Genomic DNA, 25,527 nt, shown 5'->3' with positions numbered 1-25,527 from the left:
CTGCACTGCCATATCCATTTTATACTGATTCCACCCACACCCAAACTTTGAAATTAGCTGAGCTTGTGCCCACTTAGCCCTGCAGAACAGTGAATATTTTTCAAGACACAACTGTATCATCCCAGTGGGAGCTTCACATTTTATGTTTTGCACATCATTAGTGAAGTATTGGCATTGTTAGCATGTTATTTTCCTCAATAATAATTGCTGATGAGGAACACTATGACAAATCAGTGGCTGTGATTTGGGCATAAGGTGCCATGTCAGCAAGCAAGGAAAATGATGGTCATTGAGACCTCTGAGCTAAAGAAGGGCCTTCCAGATTGTTATCATCACAGAGCTTAAAAGCCAGGATGTATGAAGGTGTGGGGTGTATTAGTGCCCATGGCACATGTAACTTACACATCTGCAAAGGCACTATATGGTAAACATGCTCCTGACCCAACTTTTTTTTGGAACATGCGGCAGGTATCAAATTCAGAATGAGTGTATATTTCAAATTAAATAAATAGGTTATGTCAGTTTATAATGTAATATCTGGCCTTTGTGCAAGTCTGGTGAACGTAGGTTGAAAAATATTTGTACATTGCTGTTTTTATTCATGTTTAAAAACTGTCCCAACATTTTTTAATATTAGGATTTGTAAAAAAAAAAAAAAAAAAAAAAAAAAGAAAAGGACCAATTCATTGATGTAATTTTTCTTCATCTATATCAAAACTCTTTTATTATGATGGGAAGTCATACACTATATAGACAAAAGTATTTGGCCATCTGCCCTTTAAACCAACAGGGACTGCAATGACACTGTATTCAAATGCATGTAATTAATATAGTAGGACAGAGCAGCCTCCACCCTTCTTGGAAGGAATTCCACAAGATTTTGGAGTGTCTTTTTGTGGATATTTGTGCCCATTCATTCTGTAGAGCATTCATGAGGTCAAGCACTGATTTTGGACAAGGAGGGCTGTTTCGCAATCTCCGTTCCAGTTCACCCCAAAGGTGCTTGATGGGGTTGAGGTCCAGGCTCAGTGCAGGCCAGTCAAGTTCTACCACACCGAACTCATCACACTATGTCTTTATAGTCCTTGCTTTGTGCCCTGCGGTACAATCATGTTGGAACAGAAAAGGGCCTTCCCCAAACTGTTGCCACAAAATTAGAAAAATACCATTGTCCAAAATGTCTTGGTATTCTAAAGCCTTAAGATTGGCCTTCACTGTAGATAAGAGGCCTAGCCCAGACCCTGAAAAACAGCCCCACACCATTATCCCTCCTTCACCAAACTTCACAGTTGGCACCATGTAGCCAAACAGAGAAGCGTGATTTGTCTTGCTTCTACTGCTCCATAGTCCAGTGTCGGTGTGCTTTACACCACTCCGCTCCATCCAACGCTTGACATTAGATTTGGTGATGTGAGGTTTGCATGCAGCTGCTTGGCCATGGAGACTCATTCTGTGAAGCTCCTGTTGCAGTTTTTGTGCTTACATTAAAGCCAGTGGAAGTTCAGAACTCAGTGGTGATGGAATCAGCAGAGCTTTGGCAACTTTTATGCACCATGTACCTTAGCAGTCCCTTACAGTTGACTGTGTAATATCCAGTACAGATAAAATTTTACAAACTTATTGCAAAGGTGGCATCCATAGGGAACTTCAAAATGACACTTTTGTGTCACAAATGTTTTCAAATGGCTAGGGACTTGATTTTATACAGTAGCAACAGGTCTAATTGATATACCTGAATTCAGTAAGTCAGGTGTGGCTGAATACTTTCATATAGTGCATATATTATTGGAACTATAGCCAGGGATTTGTTTGGGGAAGGCTATAGCATGTGTGTAGGTAAAATGATATTCCATCCTGATGAAAACCAATCTGGCAAATTAGAATTTATTAAAAAATAATTTTGGATTGAGTTTGTATCAGGAAAAGTTGGCCTGTGTGTGACTGTGTGTGTTTGTATTTGATGGACGGAAAGGTTTTCTTTAAGGTCAAATGTCTTGGCTGATCCAAAGCTACCTGCAGAAGGGCAGCGGTGCATCTGTGGCATATGTCATATCCAATTTGTTATTATAATGTCAGGTTCAAGGAGTGTCAATAATGTCAAATAGGCCAAAAGTTCACAATCTATTTTCAATTTAAAGTTAAGATTGGCATCTCACTGTAAGAAGAAACATACACAGAAAAGTAAGCTGACCTGATCAGAGAGAGGACAAACATCACTCCCATAACCTTCTGCATTTCATCAAACCATGATCACTGATGGAGGCAGAGTTCATTTAGAAGCCTTAAGTACTAAAATGCTTCCTAGCATAAGTCATTTTTGACTCATTACCTTTTAAAAGATTTAATCAAGTTTAAATGAACAAAACCTCAGTTCAGTTTTTTAGTTGACATTTCCTTTTTGTCAAACCATTTCAGTTAGTCAAACTGTAAGACCAGTATGATTTTGAATCTGCCTTACAAGGATATATTTATCAGCATTTTGCAAGTTCCTTATCCAGCTCTTCAATGCACAAAGCTCTAGGAAGGACACATGGTGCTTTACTAGCTTATACACAGGCAGTTCAAGGCTGAAGCTAAATGTGTACATTCACAAACCATAGTGGATGGTGTGTTTGTTGTGATGTGCAGTTTGTGATGTCTAGTCTGATGGCCAAGAGCACCATTTTAGTCTCATCAGACCAAACAACCTTCTTCCCCTTGACCATGGAGTCTCCCATGCCTTATGGTGAACTCTGGTCAAGAATTAATCTGAGTTTTCTTCAACAGTGGCTTTCTCTTTGCCACTCTCCCATAAAGCTTTGACTGGTGAAGAACCCGGGCAAAAGTTGTCTCCCCCATCTCAGCTGCTGAAGCTTGTAACTCCTTTAGAGGAGTCATAGGTGTCTCGGTGGCCTCTCTCACTGGTCTCCTTCTTGCACACAAGTGCAGTCCTCACTCAGTCTGTGTGGACGGCCTGATCTCATGGCAAAAACAGAACTGTCAATGTGTGAGAGGAGAGTAAGAGAGTGATGGGGCATTGGTGAATACTTCTGTATTTGCACACTGGCACATCAGTGAACATGAAATAGCCCTCTGTTCCTCACATAGAGACAGTTTGATGCACAGTAACTTCAAAATAAATCAGTTTAAATTCAGCAACTTTAAAAGATGTGCTGTGAAAAAGATACATTGTCTCCTACATTGCATTAGTGTGAGCTGACAGGCTTTTAGAGTATTGCAGAGTGGCCTGTCCCAGACAATTTCCGGATTCAACTCATCCCATTGCTTATCTTTGTAGTGAAATGAAGCCTAGAGTTAGTTGATGCAGGATATGGTAGTCATACGCCAAGCAATGACCAGCTGACAGCCAGCTGATCACAATTATTACCTCCTAGCCCCCACGGCCAATCAGCTTTTTATCCCAACACAGTGGTGTATTTAAATATTACGCACTTGTCACTTATCCTTGCTTGCATTCGAGCTGATGCACCACACTGCTTCTGTTGTCAAAGCTTCACCTCCTCCACCCCAGCCTCCTCCTTTATAGCATAAAGCTTGTTGCACACTCGTATTCAGATTCATGCTACTGTGGATTAATTGCTATGTTGGATTGTTGGGTTTCTAGCTAAGTGCTCCCAGAATATCAAAGCATGCTGCTTGACTAACCCAGGGAGCCTTCCCCACCAAGTAAAACTGTATATCCATTTTTGCAACAAAGTGGTAAAATGTATGATGAGTGTTCCTGACTGTAATGAACCTTCTTATTAACCTTCCAGACCAGACAGACTCTTTCACATATCCATAGCAAAGGGAAGATTTCACATCCATCTGGGGATCAGTTAATACATGGTGTTTTGGAAGGGCAGTTCATCCTGGCTGTCACGTTTATTAAAGGCCAATCACAGCAACAAACCATACAGTGTTGCAGGCTGCTCTGTATAATGCGGATTGGCCATTCACTGACAAGGAACAGAGTTTAAACTTGAAGCTGGTGACACACATGGAATCAGATAAATCCATCAGCTTTGCAACTTTATTGTCAACAAATAATAAGCACTATACTGGATGACATGCTCCTACATGAATAAAAAAAAACTTTAGTTTATTTTGTCTCCTCCCATATTCTCTGCAGTGCTGCTAGAAATATTTATTAAGACATCGTTAATCTACTGCAAAAAATAGCCCTCAACAAGTCCTTTATTTCCTCATGTTTAAGTAACATGTGCTTTAAAAAATGATGGCATCTCCCTGTTTTAGGAAATCACAGAGCCCCTTTCAAAAAGGAGACTTTATATTTTTATGAGTCTTTTTTAAAGATTCACGTCCTCACTATGAATTAATAGGCATGGAGCTGGGAGCCACAGCAGTGTGCAGTATGTCTACAACTTCTGCCCCCAAGACATTTCATATGTTAGGTAAAAAATGTATGAATTAAGAACTCATTATGCATGCACTGTTGGAAGCAAAGAGAGAGAGAAAGGATTGGAAAGCATTTGAAGTCCGTTTTGATAGAGCTTTACATCAGGATTCTCGAACTAGAAGATGTTTGTGAGTCAGATTTTTCCTCTGCTTAAGTGTTTAATATGTAATCCATCTTTAACTACTAATGAGCTTAGAATACACGTCGCATTTTTAAGCATATTTAAAATATTTGCACAATAATTTACAAGGCAGTGACAACCTTTGATTTCCAAACTGTCACAACAATCAGTTTAGTAGATGGGAAAGCACTGCACTGACCTGTGAAGAGCTTTCATGATGACATGAAAGGGTTTATGAGGCAAACTTGAAGCAATGGCACATTTAAAGACGTACAAATCAAGAAAAACTACCATTTTGCCAAACTGGGATATGGTATGTTTGTTCTCTAACAAAAATGGAAATTGTCATCAACAGACTAAAAGATTTAGCATTGCTTTGCAACGGTTCCTAATTTTAGGTTTAGGTTTTTGGCTGACTGCTGGGGTCAGCCCTACACATGGGTCTGTATGTGACTGATTGACTGTGTGACTCTACTTTCAGAGTCGTACAGAGTTGCATCAGTGGAGGACTAGCGACATCTAATGGTGGTTCATGGGGTGTGGAGTATGTTGTTCTGACCAATCAGCATTAATTGAGGAGAGCGAGGCGATAGCTATGGGACAGGTTTAGTTATACTCAAAGCCGTTTGCAGTGACTTGGAAAAAGCTCTATTATAGGCTCAGTTTCACCAAAACTTGACCATGTTTCTACATGACATAAAGGATATAAACAACTCTAAAAGCTTTTCACAGTGAGAAAGATGTTTAGCTCCTTTGCCGACATGCTTTGGCATGAATTTGTGAGAGTCATGGGGGAAAAAGTTTGTTGTTGTGTGAAAGGTTGGAGACAATGGCTACCACTGGAGTGATTAGCTCAGACTTAGCCACAGCGGCAGTTTTGTCAGAACTAGACTACATGTCATTAGTAAAAGAAAGACAGAGAGCAACACTAAAAACGTCTCATGACTGGGAAGATGTTTTTAATCTTCTCTTGGTCTGCCTCAGCATGGGTTTGCAGTCGTCATGGTGGGGTTATGCAGGTGTATCCAATGGCTACAGCCACAGTAGCTTTTAGCTCAGATGTCGCTGTTGAAAAGCAGCAGTACAATCAGAACAGGACCACGTTTCTTTTTTAAACAATGGCAGAGTCAAAACCCGAAAACTCTTCTTGGCAGAGAAGACGTTTTTGCTGTCGTTATCAATTTTATCTAACCTGCCGGCTCTAGAGAAGCGGATGCGTAAACCGTCATTTTGTCTTGTCGCACTGATGGCCTGTCATGATTGTGACAGATGATACATTCCTCCAATCATCTTCCGTGGATTTTTTTGAAAGTCCTGCCCTTCTCAAATGCTTTATCAGGGCTTTCCCAGATGAATGTGAAATGCATTTATGGATATTTGGAACAGTCGACCTGATGTTTTAGGTTACCTCTCCCCGTACAGCATTTCAACAGGCATCGCAGATGGCTGTGGTCAGCCATTTACTAGGTTTTAACCTAGTCTTGTTTTACTTGGAAATGTTAAGGTAAATAGGTCTTTTACTACAGTGAAATTTGTCTTTCATGAAGCTCTCCTTCTGTCCCTAAATGGGTCCATCTGTGGCTCAGCTTAGAAACCTGACAATAGAGTGAGTGCACCTGCATCAGTTTTCTAAATGGGAAGTGTAATCTGGTCTGATGCCACTGGCCATTACTTCATCCACAATATTAGCATAATTATGATGTCATCAAACATTGTCAAGGAATTTTTGGTGTTACAGAACATATAAATATCAAATATGAAACAATTAAAGGGAGATGTTCTTTTTTTACATGCCAGTCATTTAGGGAGGTCCCAGGTCCATGACCCACGGATTAAGGATGCATCTGCTATCAAATCAGGCCAGGTACGGGAGCCTGTGCTGGTTTGGCACTTCATTTGTGCTGCTCTGGCCTCCTGATGGCTATCATCCAGGCCTGCGCCAGGCCTATGCCCCATCTTCCCAGGTATCTTGCCAGCAGACCCGACCACAACCAACGTGGCCACCCTAATTTCTAGTATAGCCCACTGGTTCCTGGTAACTGGTACACAGTAAATGGACTTGAGCTTGAGCTTGTATAGCACTTTTCTAGTCATCCACCTACTCAAAGCGCTCTTACACCACAGGTCACACCTGGGAAAGTGTACCGGGTTCCCGTAGTAATGCTGCCAGTCCTGTGTCAAACAGCTGACCCTTCCCATCCCTGCTCTCCTGAGCACATCAGCATTAGACACAAGGTTTGGCCAATGATACCCAAAAAAGGCACCAAAGATAAGTCATCACTAAGGAGTCTTGCCAGCACCTCTGGCCATCAGTCAACATCCAGGCTTCACAGGAGTATAGTAAGACTTAGAGAACTAAGGACTAAAAGACTCTGACTTTCATGTAAATACTCAGACACTGAGATCGTCACACCACCTTGCCCAGTGAACACACTGCCATATGGCAACATCCAAAGCAATCCCAAATGCCTGGATCTTTGTTCTGGCCATGTAGATGTGCATTCCCAATGTTTCAGCCTCCTCAGAGCCCTTACAAGGACATGTGTGATCACAGTATTATCAGCAAAGTCCAGATCAGTGATGACACTCCAGAGTTTTGTGCCCCATTATCCAGTCCATACAGGTACTGGAGAGCATAGGAGCTAAGATGCATACCTGCCTCACCACAAAATCAACTGGGAAGATGACAGAGGTGGAGCCACCACACTTCACAGCTCTTTGTACCAGAGTTTAGGGCAGCCATCAGCTGGACGAGCAACCATGGTATCCCACATGTACTATCAAGTAAATTTAATTACATTTTAAAGACAACTATGCTGGAAAATGAAGGAAAAAAACATTTCCATCTGCAAATCTATAGCTAAACAGGCTTATTCAATGAGGCTTTATTACTTTATTTCAATCCTATCAATTTCTCACAATAGCTATTTGATACTAATCCAGACCGTACTTATGAATGAGACAAAAAGCTCATTGTGTATTTAGAAGAGGAAGAAAATAAAGAAATTTAGGCAGAGAGCCATGGTAGCATCATGTTCAATAGTCTGTGTTTGTGATAATGTTGCTACAGCGAGCTCTCACAATGCAATAATGCAGACATTCACTGAATATCCGCTGCAGCCTCAGACGAGCTTTTTGTGAGCATCAGGGGAAAGGTTTAGGAGTTTGGAGAGAGCGTCTGGTCTGTTTTCAGCTCTGCTCCCCTCCCTGAATGTGAAATGTTTCATTTAAGAGCGTCAAAAGTCTCTCTGTTGCTCTCTGTTCACGCTGCTTTACTCACAACATCCCAGCCCACTTTTCCACTTATGTAACACCAAACATCCATCATTTCTTACGCTGCCGCACTAAGACATGACAAGACAGACAAATGTCAATGTTGTGAGTTGATGGGTGGAGGGTTTGCGTTTTGCAGCAGCGATGTGACAAGACAGTCAGACATCAACTAAAAGGTTACATGGCCAATCAGCCTGGAACATGGCTGAGAGCTGCCATGACAACAAATCAGCTGTGTTGATGAGGGCTGGTGCTAGAGGCAGTCAATGCACTGTGTGTGTATGTGTCATTTGCCATCAGAACAGATGTCTCTGCTGCCTGTCAGTCTGATGTAGACCTACATCAAACTGTTTTCCTTGATGGCTGGTGACGATAGTTTGACACGTTCCAACTAAATGCTTAGCTGCTGGTGGGCAGGCACATACTCTGCTGCCGACTGGGTTCTCTCTTTTTTTTTCTCCTCCTCATTTTTGTCTCAAAGAAAGTAGGTTCCAAACTTTCACAGTCATTAGTCTTTTTTTTTCCCCTTTTAGAAAGCATTTGTAATTTCCCTGGCGTAATTTCTGCCCTCACACGCGCACAGAGCATAAATAAACAAAAAGTCGGTACAGTCGTTTTGCACAGCTCAGTGCAAATTACAGTGGAAAGTCATTTATCTAGAGCCAGTGGGAATAGAGGCTGTTAAGATGGCTGAGACTTGTTCACTCATTCAAATGCTCACATATGAGGCTCTGGTACAGAAAATGGTGAATACTTGTGTTTACACAGTTGGAACGTTCAATTCAGCCAAAGTGCATGAACACATCATATTATCATGGTGGGGTTTATTCCAATTAGATATAATCTAGCAGCGATGACCAATTTAATTCCCATCTCCCACAGGCATTTTGCTTTGTTAAGGGGTCAATTGTGTTGCGAATCAGCAAACATGATGTGAAACATGTTTGCATATCTATAAATGTCATGTTTATATAAAGTTATTAGAGCATATTTGCATAGTGTAATGTTTTTTTTAAAGGTTGACTTTGTGACATTCAGACAAATGAGTTTCTACTCTTACTCTTTATTCATTATTAGGATTATACCTATAAGGCATTAATCTTGGATTCCCTTAACCAGTATGCATGCTCTCACCGCTCCCCATGAGTTCCTCATGTCCTCAGACTCCCCAGCTGGATAATTACCAGAGCTCGTAATAAGCTGGGGACTGAGACGTTAATGTAGTTTAGCTCTTTATGCTTCCTAGACGAGCCAGCTACTTTCAATTACAACCACACGCTCTAGCACATGTCTTCTGACCGGCTTTACATGCACACACACACACACATGTCACCTTGGAGTGTGGGACCCACAGGTAATTACTTTGCCTGAGTGATGTCTGCTGCAGCAGTGTCCCTCTGATCAATACTGGAGCCGACGCTTGCAGCTCTTTGCAGGGGAGCTAACCTCCCCGGGGAATTCTGATCAAGCTGTAGATCGGGCTGCTAAAGACTCATACAGGATGAGGGTAATTGTTATTACCGTAAATATCTTTCTCAAGATGCTCTAATCTGCCATTTGCTTGTCCGTATTTATGAGGAGGACGGTTGCTTTAGGACGGACAAAATCTTTGGAAAAATATTTATTGAAGGGATATTCCCTTGAGATGAATTAACTCGTATTCAAGGGGGTCCCAATCAGATGCAAAGATGACAGGAACATTGCAAGACAGCCATTAGAGACCCTTTGCGCACGTCACTACTATGCCTAACTCTGTGTCAGTTTACTGTTTTCTGGCACAAATCTCTTTGTTATGATACTTTAAATAACCTGTAGGTAAATGTGGCAGATAAATTTAGGAAATATACCTCACAATGAAAAAAAATGCAACATGCACCTGACCATCATTTTTGAATGAAAGCAGTGACATCATCTAACAGACTGTACTGACATAAACTGCTCTGTGATTGTATACCATCTGGCATTAGGGGAGCAGGGTAATTCCCCATCAGGACTGGTGAAATCATGGGCTCACATATTTGTGCTGCCTAAATAGACCAAGCCAGAAAAGAGGTGAACAACTTACTAACGGTCTAAACTCAAAATTCAGTCACATGTAGATCTCATTGTTTTCATTTATTTACAGTAACCATATTCCAACATTTCTATACTCTAAACCCGAATTAGTTGACATTACTAATAAGCACGAGTAAAGCGATTGCCTTATACCACTTTAGTTTTTACACAAGCTAAAACTTAAGAAGTTAAGTTGTATTAACACAGAACCTTAATTTTATGTAGAAGGCATATTTAGTGTATATTAGTAGTCTTTACTAAAAATCATTAGTTGACATAAATGAAGTCTAAGTTGTATGAAATAACAATGCTAAGTTTAACTTACATAAAAATATATTGTGGCGATCCAGGAAGCAGTCTCCTGGAGCAGGGACTTCTGGGAGTGCTTTGTGTGTAAGAATTTGGTCTTCTACTGTTTTTATGATATTCATGTTCATTGCATTTAGTTTATTAGTTTGTGTTTTTAGTCAGAAGTCATTTTTGAAGTGTTACACCATGAGTGAGGGGGTCAATGTTGCAGACCATCCTGCCTGTATGTGACTGTATCTGTGGTTGAGAATAAATAATAGCTGCTCATGCTTCCTGTGTGGGAGCTTGTCAGAGTCATTCAACTTGTCTGGGAGCCATTCGTCATCACTGCTTGCCACAATATGAAACTAGAATAGCACTCAGAAAACACAGACTTCCACCATTAGCCCTATCTCCCAATAGTGAAGAGTCCTTTTAAAACATTCCTGGATCCAGACAGTGCTCCAGATCAGCTGATTACTCTCTCCCTGGTGGGGTGGAGACACAGTGAGGCAAAGCATTGGCCTCGCCACGTGTGGAAGTCATGATGGAAGCATTGCCTGCCGGTGCAAACAGATGCACTGACAGTCTCACCCATGTTTTTTTGAAAATTTTGAAATAGCCCCTCCCCTTAAAGAACCAAGCATGTTGAGTTATCTCAGCTTAACATGATCATTGCATTGCATCTTTCAGCTGAATAGTACAAACAACTAATCTGATTTAGTAATGGCAACGTTTTTTGACAAAACATGGAAGAATAAGTAATGATTACTAAAAAGTTTAAGTAGAAACAAAATCCGGGTTTACAGAGTAGTGTGTTAAAACAGTTTAGATTCAAATTATCTGTTGCTGCTGTTGATTTAAAGCTATACTTATCCAACCATCCTGGTTTTTTTGTAGCAGTCAAAAAAAAAAAGAGAGAAGGGTCCAGTGTGGATAGTTCAGAGGTGTTCTCCTCTTGTCGATTTTTCTTCCCTGCAGCTGAAGTGGAGTTTTCTGCTGCTGGTGTTTGTATTAGCAACAAAACTATCCTGGGTAAGTAAGATGGTGCTGTTAACACAAATCCTAAAAGATCGTCCCGCCTGATTTGATTCAGTGTTGAAAACAGTTACACTACACCTGAGAATTGGCCATAGGAAGATTTTTTTTTAATTGAAATGACACATTCAGTTGCACATTGGTGTCCTTATTTTCTGGGTGAAAGCATCCAGCTGCAGCCCTGCTATGACACCTTCACTATGGTGCACCTTATACAACGAAATTGCATGTGAATAACGCCATTTTAAAACACTGAATGCTTTAATTTTTTTTTCTTCTTTAAAACCACTGCAATTAATATCTTAACACTGACATCGATGCTCTTTTGATTCATGGGAAATGTTACCAATATAAAAAGTGCCTTTTGTGTATGAGAATGAGATGAAAAAAGATCAATATCTCCATCCTTTAAAATGATTAGATTCCTCTTTAATATGATATATTTCAAGCTTCCACAGTAAAATCTCTCTTTAGATGCTTTACTTTGGTCCAGACCAGGGCTGCAGTCCAACAGAAGTTGGCTGAGGTCAGGGTTAGTACCATTTACAGCTCACCATTGTGAAATGTTAGCCAGTAAAGAGCTATGAGCTTCATAAACTTTTTAAAGTGCATTTTAGAGCCTTTCATTTGAAAGACGGTTAGAGTTAGGGGTAACGATGCCCGGCTATTTCTCAGTGTTTCTCCTAGTAAATGGACCATGTACAGTAATGCGGGGAATTTAGAGTTGTAAGAATCAGCTGGGGCACTTTCTGCAGCACTTATTTTCACATTTATATTCATTTGTTTGCCATGCTGTGAAACTGTAAAATCTATCAATTATAACAAATTAAATGGCTTATCCTACACCAGGGTACGACTTTAGTCTCTGGGGAAACACAATCAGGTAGGACGTGATAAAAATCTAACAAAATCTTTAATAGTTAGCTCTTCTTACTATTTAAGCTGTATTGGTATTTTTCTCCTTTTTGGTTTTACACTGATTTAAACAAAGTAAACACTTGTTAGTCGTGTATGTTAAGTTGAAAGACCTTCTCAGATTGTCGTTAAGTGGTTACAGGGCAAAGGGAATCTCATGACAAGCTAATTTTGGAGCTCAGATCGGTGCCTCTGCAGACATGAAAATGAGACATAACATTAAAAGATGTGGAGGACACCTTGTTGCAATGTTAAAGCGGTCCAGATGCCGTCCTTTTGGATGTAGCTGGTGATACCCAGGCGGAAACCTCTGGTGTTAAACAAAATGATGAAGCCAAGGCAAAACCCTGAATATATGGTGCACTGTACTGAGGCTGGCTCCAAAGCGGAGTTTGTTTTAATTTTTTTTTTTTTTTTTTTTTCAATTAAAAAAAAATCTTCCTATGGACACTTCAATGCTCAGAGCATGCTAGAATACAAGTAAACAAACCTTGTAGTGCAGAATGATTAAAAACAGTAAGGACAAGTGGAAAGTGAAGGGAGGCAGAGTGGCTCACTGACTGTGACTCTGTCTCACAACAATCACCGCATGCTGAGAGCTAAACTACCATACTGTAGCTAATAGATGTGCAAACTAAAAACAGAAACGGCACACTTTGGACTTCAGTAGATAATTTTGAAATTGTGATGCAGGAGTATGCATCAAAAGTTTTATCCTTTGAAGTTTGCAAAAAAAAAAAAAAACCCAGACTGGTTTATATCCTGGGGCAACTAATTTCCCAGAGTTTATGCTAAATTGCACCTTGTGGTAGAGAAAGATTTAACTTTTTTTTTTTTTTTTTGCCATTCCCTTTTACTATTTTCATGTATTAAGTTTTTTATTTTTTGATCTACTGAAAGTCCACTCATTTCTTTAAATCTCTTTAAATTATCTTAAGACTTTATACAACATAGCAGCACAAAGAGGAACAGTATCTTGAGAAATTTGTTTCCCATAATTGTTAGCTGCATCACTTACACACAGAAGGCAACTAAACTGAAACACTCATGCAGTGCCTATAGAAAGTATTCAACTATTCGACTGAGTGAGGACTGCACTTGTGTGCAAGAAGGAGACCACTGAGAGAGGCCACCAAGACTCCTATGACTACTCTGAAGGAGTTAGAAGCTTCAGCAGCTGAGATGGGAGAGACTCTCTATACAACAACTGTTGCCTGGGTTCTTCACCAGTGAAAAAAATATCTAACTAAAGTTTGCCAAAAGGCATGTGGTCAAGTGGAAGAAAGTTCTTTGGTCTAATGGGACTAAAATGGTGCTTTTTGGCCATCACTGCACATTATCACAAACACACCATCCCCACTGTGAAGAATGGTAGTGGCAGCATCATGATGTGGGGATGCTTCTTGGCAGCCGGCTCTGAAAGGCTCATACAGTTAGTGGGTTCCTCTAAATACTGATATATATGGGGTTGAACATTTATGCAGCCCTTTTTTCCTTACATATGTATGTTTAATCTCTTTTCAGTTTAACATTAAAGAGTTTTTGTAAAAAAAATATCGACAGAACGAAATTATATTGACCTTGACAGTAGTAGTTTTGGCAGCTATTTTTAATTTTAGTCTTAGTCTTTTGATTACATGTCTTTTGGTTGAGTCACATTTTTGTCATTTCTACATTTTTTTGTATTCTTTTCAGTCAATGAAAATTCAAAAACATTTTAGTGTAGTTTTAGTCCATAAAAAGTACTCACATTTTAGTTTTATTTTTAGTCCAAGCATTTGTTCTCTTGCCTAAATCTGGTAACAAATCATAGTAGTGTGTTCACACTGTGCTAAACCTGGGGTCCCAGCTTTCTACAGCTGAGAGGAAGAAGAGATATAGATGCGTTGTTTTTTTTACAGATTTACCCACAGTGGAGAAATATGGATTCTTAATGTTCACCGAAAACTATATTACATTTTAGTCTCGGTCCAGTCATCCTGATGAAAACAAAACTTACTTTTTGTCAGTTTTAGTCATCACAGATCTAGTTTGTTAGTCTTAGTCTAATTTTTGTCATGGAAAAAAGGCTGTTGATGAACATTTTTAGTCAAAAAAATTAACACTGGACCATGATTGATTTATAAAATCCATAAAAGATTTAAACATCCAAGGGGGTGAATACTTTCATAGGCACTGTATTTAAACTTATTTAGCCCTGCTATGCTTTGCTGCTCCCTTTAGCCACTTTTTTCAACCCTCCTCCACCCCAGCTGCTCCTTTATTCTGCGTCTGACTTAATCAGTGTCATTCTAGTGTCACTGATGCTTGCTCTTCTCTGGGTTTTAACTGCTCCTCTCACTGCCTGACGCTTTCCCTGGGAAATGTGCTGTTTCTGCTTGATGCTTTCCTCATAGGCTCAAGGAAGGGCAGGAGGATGCCAGATCAGCTACGCTGCCAAATATAAGTGACAGCAATAAGAATGGCTGCTGACAAAGAAAAGTATTTATAACCGCAAATAATGTTTGTTTCTTGACAAAGTTGTCCTGATTGAAATGCATTTATATATTATATGTAAATATATATATTATTTATTTATATATTATTTATTTCATTGACAAATTAAGGCACTGGAAAGAATTACTTCAAATGTCTGATATGGCCTTAAAACTCTATTCTGAAATGAAAAAAACAACTACATTGTAAACATGCAAATGAATTGGATTAATCATGTAGGAAGTTTTTAAATTCAGAAGTTAATTATAACTGACGACACTCATCATTTGACAGCCCCCCAAAAAACTTTCACATCCGGAAAAACAAACATCTAAGCATTTTATTTGGCAGCACAGCAATGTCAGGCTTATTAAAAAAATCAGCAAAAAAAAAAATGAAATTGAAAAAAAAACAAAAAAAAACAGCCACTTTCTGAATTCCTTCCCATGACTGAAGAGGTCACAATTTAAATTGTATTTTTACTGTCTGTTGAAACAAAATAGAATTAGAAAAACAGTAAAAATTGAGCCACATAAAAATTACAATGTTAACTTTTGTCAGATGTTGAATAAGATGGATTTTTGCTCAAATGGCTAATTGGGCTGCTGAGCCAGAAAGCAACTCAAGTATTAACATCCCAGTACCTCCAATTTCTTCTGTTTCAACTTGAAATAGAGCGATATGAATATAACATATGATTTTATTTTAGAATAGAGACAGGCAGACGATCTCTGGAGATAAACGATGACAAGGTGTGTGGGATATTTCAGCCTTTTCAGGAACTCTAAAGCACAGAAGGAGGTCTGGATGTGGAGGGAGACAAACAGCATAGCAGGAGCTCACTCTCTCTCTCCCTCTTTGACTGTCTGTTCTTAAAACTTGAAAGTGCAGAAAGAAGGAGGTAGAGAAGAGAGAAAATTTGTGGGATGAATAAGCAAGAAAAAAAAAGCAAATGTCAGAAAGGAGAGAAAGGGAGGAGAGGGAGACTAACCAGGAGAGAGAAAGCAGGAGAGACACAGACATAAATGGGCCTCAGGAGGGTCTCTGAGAGTGACAGGCTGCTGCCACAACTGTGCTGTGCTGTGGGTAAACTGTCAAAACACTGACTGGTCCACCTGGCAGCCCTCCCCTTCCGCTTTTCTTCTTCAACTTTCATGCTTGCTCGTACACTCCCCCAAATAAGAAACTTCTGGTGCTGAGTAGCTGCCAGACAGAGAGAAAAAATAACAAATACAGGAGTAAAAAGTCAGCTTTGTTTTCCATTTAAAACATTTTTTAAAAAACATCTTCCCACATCCCACAACAGAACAACACTGAGTTCTAGTGTCTAACTCTAGCAATAAATGTCTTTCCCCCTTCTTTTGGACATGCAAAGAAGAATTGGACTTTTATTCTGTTTGGTTACCTGGATAAGCACATATTCTTACTACATTAAACCTTTATAAGCTGAGCAGCACCTACAAAGATTCATATATTGTGATGATAAGATGTTAGTGCATGATACAAATTTTTCTGGAGGGAATATAAAATAATGAATACCCATTGTTGTCTATGGATAAAGCATCTGCTGAGGTCATAAAAGCCTAGCATAAAAGGCCAGCATGACTGGTGGAGCCCCTAGTTTGATTTTATTGTGTACTACAGACATAAATGTCATGTTAAATACTGTAGCAAAAAAATTCTGAGGACTCATTTGGTCCCAACTCAGACTTTGGGAATGAGTGAGTTAAGGTCAGTGTTTATGATTTCAAGGCCAAAACCACTGATGACCAAAAAGAACACAAAGGCTCATCCCACATTTGGCAAAAAAAAAAAAAAAAAAAACTCTTTTAAACCCCCAAGGTTTTTTGGAAAATGATTTGTGGACTTGACTAGAAAAAAAAAAAGAACTTTTTGGAAGGTGGGCATCCCATTTCATCTGGCGTAGCCCTAACACAGCATTTCATAAAAAGAATATCATACCAACAGTCAACATGATGATGGGGGTCTGATGGTCTGGGGCTCCTTTGATGCTTCAGGTTCTGGAAGACTTGCTGTAATTGATGAAACCATGATTTCTGCTCTCTACCAGAAAATCCTGAAGGAGATAGTGAAAGACTCATTGCCAGTTATTGCAAATGCTTGCTTGCAGTTGCTACTACCACCAAACCTGCCTGCCCCTATGTTACTTTGTAACATAGGGGCAGGTAGGTTTGGATGGATTTTTTCCCCTTGAGAAATAATATAATGATAATATATGAAATAATTATTTAACAAGACTAGGTTAAAACCTAGTGTATGGCTGACTGCAACTATCTGGGATGCCAGATGAAATGCCAGACAGGGGAGAGGCAATCTGACACATCAGATTGACTGTTTCATATATGCATTGCATGGATATATTTTACATTCTTCCGGTAAAGCTCCCACAGAGGGGCTCGCTGGTAATCGAGTGGTTAAGGCAGGGGGTACAACGGCAGACCCCACCCTTACAATCACAAACCCATGCTGAAGCAGACAGGAAGAAGAGCAAAAACATCTTTACTGCTATGAAAAACTTTGTTTTAATAAATAAATGTGGTCCAGTTCTGACAAAACGGCTGCTGTGGATAAGTCCAAGCTAATCAATTCACTAGCAGCAATTGTTTGTTACCACTCACACAACAACTAACCCTTTCCCCCAGTAACTCTCACAAACTCATACTGAAGCAGGTCAGCAGAAGAGCTAAAACACTGTTCCATCATGAAAAAATCTTCTTGTTTTTCTTCTTTATTTCATGCAGAAATGTTGTCAAGTTTGAGTAAAACTGATGCAAAACTAGAGCTTTATTGGAGATAACCACCGCAATGTAAGAAGCCATAGCAAGCGGCTTTGTGTGCAACTAAACCCTGCCTGTAGCTACCACCTCATTCTCCTCAATCAGTGCTGATTGGTCCAAACAGCATTCTCCACACTCCATGAACCCCCGTAAGACTTCACTGCACCTCTGCTGACACATCTCAGTACAGCTCTGAAAGTAGAGTCACCCAGTCAGTCAGTCAGGCAGTCACATACAGACCCATGTGTAGGGCTGACCCCAGCGGTGAGCCAAAATTGTGTTGTTGTTTTTTTTATTATTATTCTGGTCTTATTTGTCTAAAAATAAAATTTGTTTGATGCTCTGAGACATTTCAGTTTGACAAATATGCAAAAAATAAAAAATCTGACCATGCACACAAAATTTTTCTCTAGTCTTTCTCTGAAGAAGACTAATTTACTTTTTTGTTTGTTTTTAGAAGTTGATACAGAAATGTTATTTAGAAAATAAAATGGCCAATCAGTTCAGATCAGATTTATTCTGTGATGTCCTCTGAGTAAGACAACCTGATTAAATTGGCTGCAATTCTTTGATTAAAAACATTCAAACAAACAAGAAAAGATAACACTGTTTTGAATCAGTCTATTTCAGCCCTATCACAGAATACAAACAGATTAATCTGCACACAGAGTAGCATGAGCGATTTCTTCATCTTTTACAAAAAAATAAAAAATAAAAATTAAATTAAAAAAAAAATCAGTCTTTTGGTTTTCTTTTTCTCCCAGATTGAACTAAAATAAATGGGGGAAAAACCCTGGAGCTTGTAATGACCTCTAGAAGCAGAGAGACGTTAAAACACCTTCGGATTATGTGACAAAAAGGCTTCACATCATTATGTGATGGAGCAGAAATTGCTTCTTAAAGTAACTGGAGTTGTTAACGTGTTGTGTCTGCTGGTGCATCATTACAGAATGGCACCTGTCATGTTGGTGAATCAATCATCCGTCTGCAGAGAGGACATGTTGACAGGTCGGGAGAAAAACAAGTGATTCACTAAAACAAGTTAGGGACACACAACAAATAGTAAGCCTGCTGCACCGGACCAATTGTGGCCTTTTGTTCGACACCAGAGGCATGATGGGATAAGGTGTTGTCATATGTTTGTTTGTCTACCTGGGTTTGTCTGGGTACAGGTGAATAATGAGAACAAATCTGTCCGTGTGTGAGTTTCTGCTTATTTGCAGGGTAACACAAATATGTGTGTGAGTTTGTGTGTCACACTGACTGATAGCCATGCCCCTCCAGCCCAGTGTGTGATGCCCTAAGAGACCCAGCAGTAAACACACAGTCATCCTCCTGCAATGAATCTCTGCCAGCCGCCTCATCTACAGCTCTGCAGCCAGAGCAACACAAAGACACGCTGTTAGAACACTGCGGTTTGTAACTGAAGCTCCACCCTTCTATCCTCAAATACGGATAAAATAAAAAAGCATGCACACAAGAATTGTTGAGTCAAACAAGGGAAATAGGCCGAGCACCACAATCATTTAGAAAAAAAAAAGAAGTTAATTCTGTGAGTGCTTCATAAAGTGAGTGTATTGTATTTTTTGCGAAGATCCTTGCAATGCGCTTGGAGAGATCTCCATATATGGATGCTGAACAAGCTTTGGATAGGATAGAGTGGCCTTTTTAATTTCACCGCTGGAACCACTGGCCTGTGCTATTTGCACTAACTGCAGTATAACTGGCATCAGCCTATGTGGATATGACTTTAAGGCCAGTCTCTATGCTGACAATATTTTGTTAATCTTATCCAACCCTAATCAATCTATATCAAACCTGTTAAAACTCCCCAGAAAGATTTGGTCGGAGAAAGTGAATTGCAGTAAAAGTGAGGCTATCCAACTCAACCTGTATATTTATGCAACTCACCTTGGCTCTGCACCATTTGTTTTGAAACCACAAGGCATGAAATATTTTGGAATATTTATTAAATCTCAAATCAATAAGATACTTGATTTAAATGCCCCAAGAATTCTTAATGCAATTAGAGAAGATATTGAGCAATTGGACAGTATTACAGTTATCTATGCAGGGCAGAGCTGAGGTGATAAAAATGAGTTTCTTACCTAGATTTTCTTGTCTTGTAGCATCTTTACCACTAAGGTTTCCTCAACAATGGTTTAAGGAAATTAATAATTTATCTTCTGGGTTTTTGAGAAGCCTAGAATTAGCCATTAAAATGACAAAAAAGAAAGTGTGGACTTGGTGTTCTTTATGTTTATTTATATTATCTGACATCTAATGTAAGATTTCCACTGTTCCGGGATTATAATGAAAGAAAATAAAATGTAGGTAGTTGGGAATGGCTAGAGGACAAAGTTATATTCCAATATATAACAAAAATATATCTAAAGTCATTATGGTACCACCCCAAATATGATGTTAAAATCAAAAATTAATTAATTGAATTTCCTTGTGAAATTGCTAGGGCAGTACACCAACACTTATTGAATAACAGTGTTACCTTGTCTTCTTGTCCCATACAGAATAACCCACTGCTCACAGCAGGTGGTCTAACACTGATAAAGAGTACATGGATGAATCTAAATGTAACTCAAATCTATTTGATACCCTCAAACTCTGACAATTGTTGAACACTCAACAGATTTCTCTAAAATAATCCAATCACACACAGACAGTTGTCTTCTTTAGTATTCACTGGGTTTATCACAAGAGTGAGCAAGAACGAAAGAAAATATGACACCATGTGCATGTTTACTATGATACTAGTTTCTAGTAAATATCTGGGATAACTGACTGCACCAGGGAGAGGGACATGGTGAAGTAAGGATTTTCAAAAATAGCACTAATTTGTTTATTTTTGCCCCTTTAATCCTCTAAGCTGCATGTAGATATGTAAATACAAAAAGCGACATCGCTGGCATCTTAAGAAGTGATTTTAAAAAACCTCCATGGTGGCAGGATGGACTTAATTTGCTGGGCTAAAACAGAAACAATCCTTGCTCAGGTCATGACCTGATTGGTAGCTTCTTGGTCTTTCTACTCCTTGGTGGGTGTGCAAACCAGCTACATGCATACCTGCACCTGCTGTATCAGACTGAGTAAATACACAAATGAGCCCTGTTGGATCCTCTTGTAAATGAGAATTTTAATCTCAATAAGGTTGTCCTGGGTAAATAAATTTAAATAAATAGATAAATATCAGGACTGTCCTGGCAGTAAGAGGAAATCCGGCCAAAAATCAGCCAGATTCTCATGTTATATGTGCCCCCCTCATGGTGATCTCTTAAATATTTTCCCTTCTGCTGCTGCATCTTGCTTGGTTGATGTGAGAATTTTTTCTCCCCTGTGTTTTAGTCAGAATTTTTATGTGCACATAGCAACAATCACAGGAGATTTATCCACAGTAGCAACAGATCACTGAATTCATCGACACTCTACGTGACTGCTGTTGCACACTGGTCAACAGTTTTTAGAGATATTCCCTAATTGTATCTAACTTTCAGCTTTCACCATGTGTGATATTTAGAAGGTTAATAGGGGCTTAGCAGACACTGATAGCCGGTGTTTGTGTGCTGTGTTTCTGAGCTGCAAAGAAACAGCACAACATCTTGGCTTTTAAAGATTAAAGAGCTATCAGTCTCTGCAGCGCCCCGAGCCAGAGTGACTTCAAAAGCATTTGCATATTGTGCATGCATGCACGTGTGTGCAGGTTTTATCAAAACACCTGATGTTTTTGTGACCCTAAGGGCGATGCGTTGACTTCAAACACAGCCAGGTGAGAAGTGACTACACTGAATCAGTGGGAGGTACAGGAGAGGGTTAAGTGCTACATTAGCTGTGAGTGCATGTGCTGCAGCAAAAAAAAAGAAAAAAGCGCTCCTCTGGGCTCAAATCATTCAGCACATCCATATCATACAAACACCATCAGCCCACACACTGACTCACAGCAACTTTTTTCAATGATGTGCTTTCTATTTCATCATGTGTGCCTGTCAGCTTCTCCTGCCTGTCAGGGTAAATGAATCTGTTAATGAACACGTTTGGGGGGGAAGAGCCCTCGACAGGCAGGAGAGTGATTTTATCAAAGTGGGAGAAAATGCACTTCTCTCAGTTCGTTTCGATTAAGTCAGGAAATTGCACGAGTAATAGGTTCTGAGAGGATTATTTTTAAGAGGAGCTGTCTTTCAACATGTGAAATTGTGCACATATAGAATTCAGGGATGTAATCATTCATCTAAAGATATGAACTGTTTTTCTTTATTAATGTTTGCATCACTCACTTTACATACACTGAGTAACTCAAATATTTTTTGTTGATTTTCTAATATGTGCTCAAAATAATAATAGGAAAATCAACTAAGGACACAAAAACACACAAAACAGAACACACAGTTACCCCACCCAACACAGTTTACTGATACGCCCATACATATTCAACAGGCTGAGCCCTTGGTGAAAAAATAAATTTGCTCAACACTTCATCAAACTTCCACCAAACACCACCCTTCTGCTGTCTATCCCAGTTAACCGTATTGTTTTCAAACTGGACTATGTTCCTCCAAGCACACCCACTTTGAGTAGCTTGTCTAGTTATCAGCTATTAGAGGAATAAAGCAACATCCATAAACTTACTCGAGTTACAAATTTCCATTCCGCTCTTCTGGTTGGGATCTAGGGAACTCTGGATAAGGAGTGATGCAGGCTGCAGGCATCTGTGAGCCTCTATCCTCAGTCAGAACTGTAATGAAGGAGTGCTTTTTTTTGTCCCAATCATGACAACAGTAGCTTTCATGGGCTTGAGCTTACAGTTTCCACACTTACTGAACCAGGTAAGCTAACCTGACTCTGTCTGTCTCTTTCTTTCCATTTGTAGAAGTTTCTCTGTGTTTTCCGGCTCAAAAAAGTATCCCCTTGTGTCCACAGAAAACGGCTAAAGTCAAATTTGCTAACTTTTAGTTTGGTTCCAGTTCAGTTACTTCTTGTTTTCTGTGACAAAGCCCACAGACCCAAACAGCTGCCCAGATATACTGAGGCAGAACAGCAATGTAGCTGAAGCTTGCATTGCAAAAGTGCCAAACACAGAGGCTTTCATGGTTAAATATAAAGAGCTTCACGGTATCCCAATAGAGCGTGCATTAAGCCAACATTGTTTTTTAGCCTATTTTTACCTTATACTTCTTTAATTACACAGAACAGGTATACCAATCTGCTTCGTGTATAGCCTAGCTTCTCCAAGCGAGTCCTGTTTGAATAGGCCTCGTTCACTGGAATCACTTGAGGCTAATGCCACCACTATCACCAACCTCATACATAAAACCCAACTACAAAACTACCAAAATAACCTTTAAGTTACAATATAACTTATTTCAACACCTGTTTCAGAATAAAAGCATTGTGTTCAAACAAAGGGAGCTTCATCAAAGAAATGCCAAGCCAGGCTTTTACTTTGAAAAACATTAACCGGCGTGTCCTCTTTCTCTGTTTGAAAGAAACAGATTGTAAACATATTCTCCTGATGTGGACATACATATCTGCTAAAACAAAGTATGTATGGCTCTTTTTTATGATCTTTCTTTATTTTGGCGAGAACATGCACTAAAAAATAGGCAAGCCCTGGATTCTCTAGATTAAACATGTGAGACAGGCACTTAAATCGCGGCACTGATACAAGAAGTCTGAAAGCTTTAACTTGTGCAAACTGAAATGAAATGAAGCCATGTCACAGCCAAGACGCCTGTCTCAGGCACCCAATCTGAAATGGGCATTTAGATTTAATGTGGACTGCACATCAGAACTTAAGACAGAACAGGCTGTAACTGGTGCAACAGACTTCAATTGAATTAAAGTTGTAATTCTGTGAATATCAGAGTAATTTGGTCCTTCTCAGGAGTCCACAAATGTGAATCAGCCCAGGCTGTGAATAGAGAGACCTCAGACACAGATATTCGGAATAGACTTGTGTAGATAACTTAACAGACGTTCAACAAACAGATATTTGACTGGGATTTGTTTGGTTGATGAGTTGAAATCCACATTTAAATAAAGTAATGTCATTCACTTTCCACATTGTTCTTTCATGTTCAGGAGATAAGAGGAAAATGTTTCTTATGTTCTTGGAGAAATGGTCCGTTGATGTGCAGTGTAAGTAAAACGACAAACTTATTGTCTCATAAAGAACATTTACAGTGTAGAATCCTATGTTTGGTTTAATTTAATCCAAGAACAAAGATCCCTCTGTGTACACTTACGTTCAGGAACATTACCATTAGCTTTACAGAGCTGCAGGTTTAGTGCCATTCCAGAGGACACAGTTTGTTTATTGTCTGAGAATGTGATTCATATTCCATTCAAATGCTACATCTGTGATGACACAAGGGATTTACCTTTTAGAGAGGGAGGAAAAAGTCCATTACTGTTCCTTCTGGTTGGAGCGTTATTAAAAAAACGTCAGAATCGGAAAGTTTGTGTTGCAGATTTGATCTGCAAAGCTCTGGAGAGAAGAAAGATGACAATTTTGTGAAAGGAACATGCAACTTTGTAATGGCTGGTAATGAAATACACTGTTGGATGACAGCAGCTATTTTTATGGCAGCTTCTAAACCCACGAGAGTAAGGTACTCTATATAAATAAAAATCTAGTCAAATAGTTTGAATTTTCTCTTTTGGTATTCACTGTTTATTATTATAATTATTATTATTTATCACCTGCTTTTTCTTCTTAATTTAGAGCTTTTTAGGATTTATCTTTTCTCTTTTTGCAAGGGCACTTCTGTTCAGGCAGTAATATCTGAAATTTAGGGTTTTAGAATGCAAACTGACTTTTCTCCCACTCTGCCGAATGTGTCGCTTTTGAAGTATCTCGATAGATGATCTGTGTTTCTTGTAGCCTCTTTCATTCATTACTATGACACCATGTCAGACTATGTCGTCTTTTCTCGGCCAACAGACTGGCACCACCAACAGACTGAACCCGACCAGTCATCATATCCCAGGCCTGGAATGGCTAATCTGGAGAACCGGGAGAATTCCTGGTCGGGCAGGGAAGGCTGTCCGTGGGTGTCTAACAAGACACCTGACTTTTGATTTTTGATTGTCCCAATTTCAGAATGACTAGAAATAATTTTCGAAAAGATGGAAGTTAAGGACACCATATCGGGTTATATAAAGGACATACGTTCCTTATTCATGGCTATCTGCAGTCAGATGTCAGTGCTTCTTCCACTCATTTCTAAATTCAGACATACATGTTAATTTACTTCTTAAAGCTCGCTGCAGATAAGGTGTGAGCTGTTTAAATGTCACTGGCCATTTTGTCATCTTACTGTGACCTGCTGCTGAGTTTCGGTTGAATGCCATTGTGTTTAAATGCACAGGTGATGCCTCTTCTCACATTGATTGTTGACCAGTAAATGCAGTCAAACCTGGCATAGGGGTTACACAGCACTGCTTTCTCAACATGACGCATCATTTTACTTCTGTAAAGTTTACCATGTTTTTCTTTTTCTTTTTTTTTTTTTTTTTTTTCAACTTTTTCAAAAATCCACAAGCTTGATTTAGATCTATTTTTAACAGCGGGTAGTTGATAGACCCTCTGCTCATTCAATCTGATTTTAAATCTTTGTTTGGAATATAAATATGTTTCAGTCTTTGTAAATCAATGCATATACAGTATAATACCTTTTGATAGTAAATGATGTTCAAAAACATATTTAAAGTTCTTGTTAAGCCTTTCAATGGCTTTACACCTATTAGCATTAAGCTAATGAAATAAGATAGTCTATCTTTAAAGAATTGCAAAACCCCCCACTGTTGCCCCATAAATTGCACCTTTGTTAACATAAAGCTGTATACACTGTATGGACAAAAGTATTCAGATGACTAACCATGACACCAACTGTACTGATTCTGTGTTTAAATACATGTACTTGATTATGGAGTTGCTCACCCTGTTGCTGTTATAACTGCTTCCCCCCTTCTTGGAAGACTTTCCACAAGATTTTGGAGAGTTTCTGTGTGAATTTGTTCTCATTCATTCTGTAGAGCATCCATGAGGTCAGGCACTAATATTGGACAAGAAGGCCTGCTTTGCAATCTGTGTTCCAGTTCATCCCAAAGATGCTTGAGGGGGTTGAGGTCAGGGTTCTGTGCAGACCAGTCAA

The 25,527-nt window shown here is 39.3% G+C and overlaps 1 protein-coding gene across 1 annotated transcript in view; it reads left to right on the top strand.

Annotated features, from left to right (window-relative positions):
• Nucleotides 1-25,527, top strand: part of LOC121511708 (inactive N-acetylated-alpha-linked acidic dipeptidase-like protein 2) — a 492,988-nt gene that overhangs the window by 47,692 nt on the left and 419,769 nt on the right. The gene's annotated exons all lie outside the window — the stretch shown is intronic.

This window comes from Cheilinus undulatus, linkage group 7 (genome assembly GCF_018320785.1).
Source record: "Cheilinus undulatus linkage group 7, ASM1832078v1, whole genome shotgun sequence".
Taxonomy (NCBI): Eukaryota; Metazoa; Chordata; class Actinopteri; order Labriformes; family Labridae; genus Cheilinus; species Cheilinus undulatus.
Note: the sequence above shows the minus strand (reverse complement) of the source record. Positions and strands in the feature narration are given on the sequence as shown.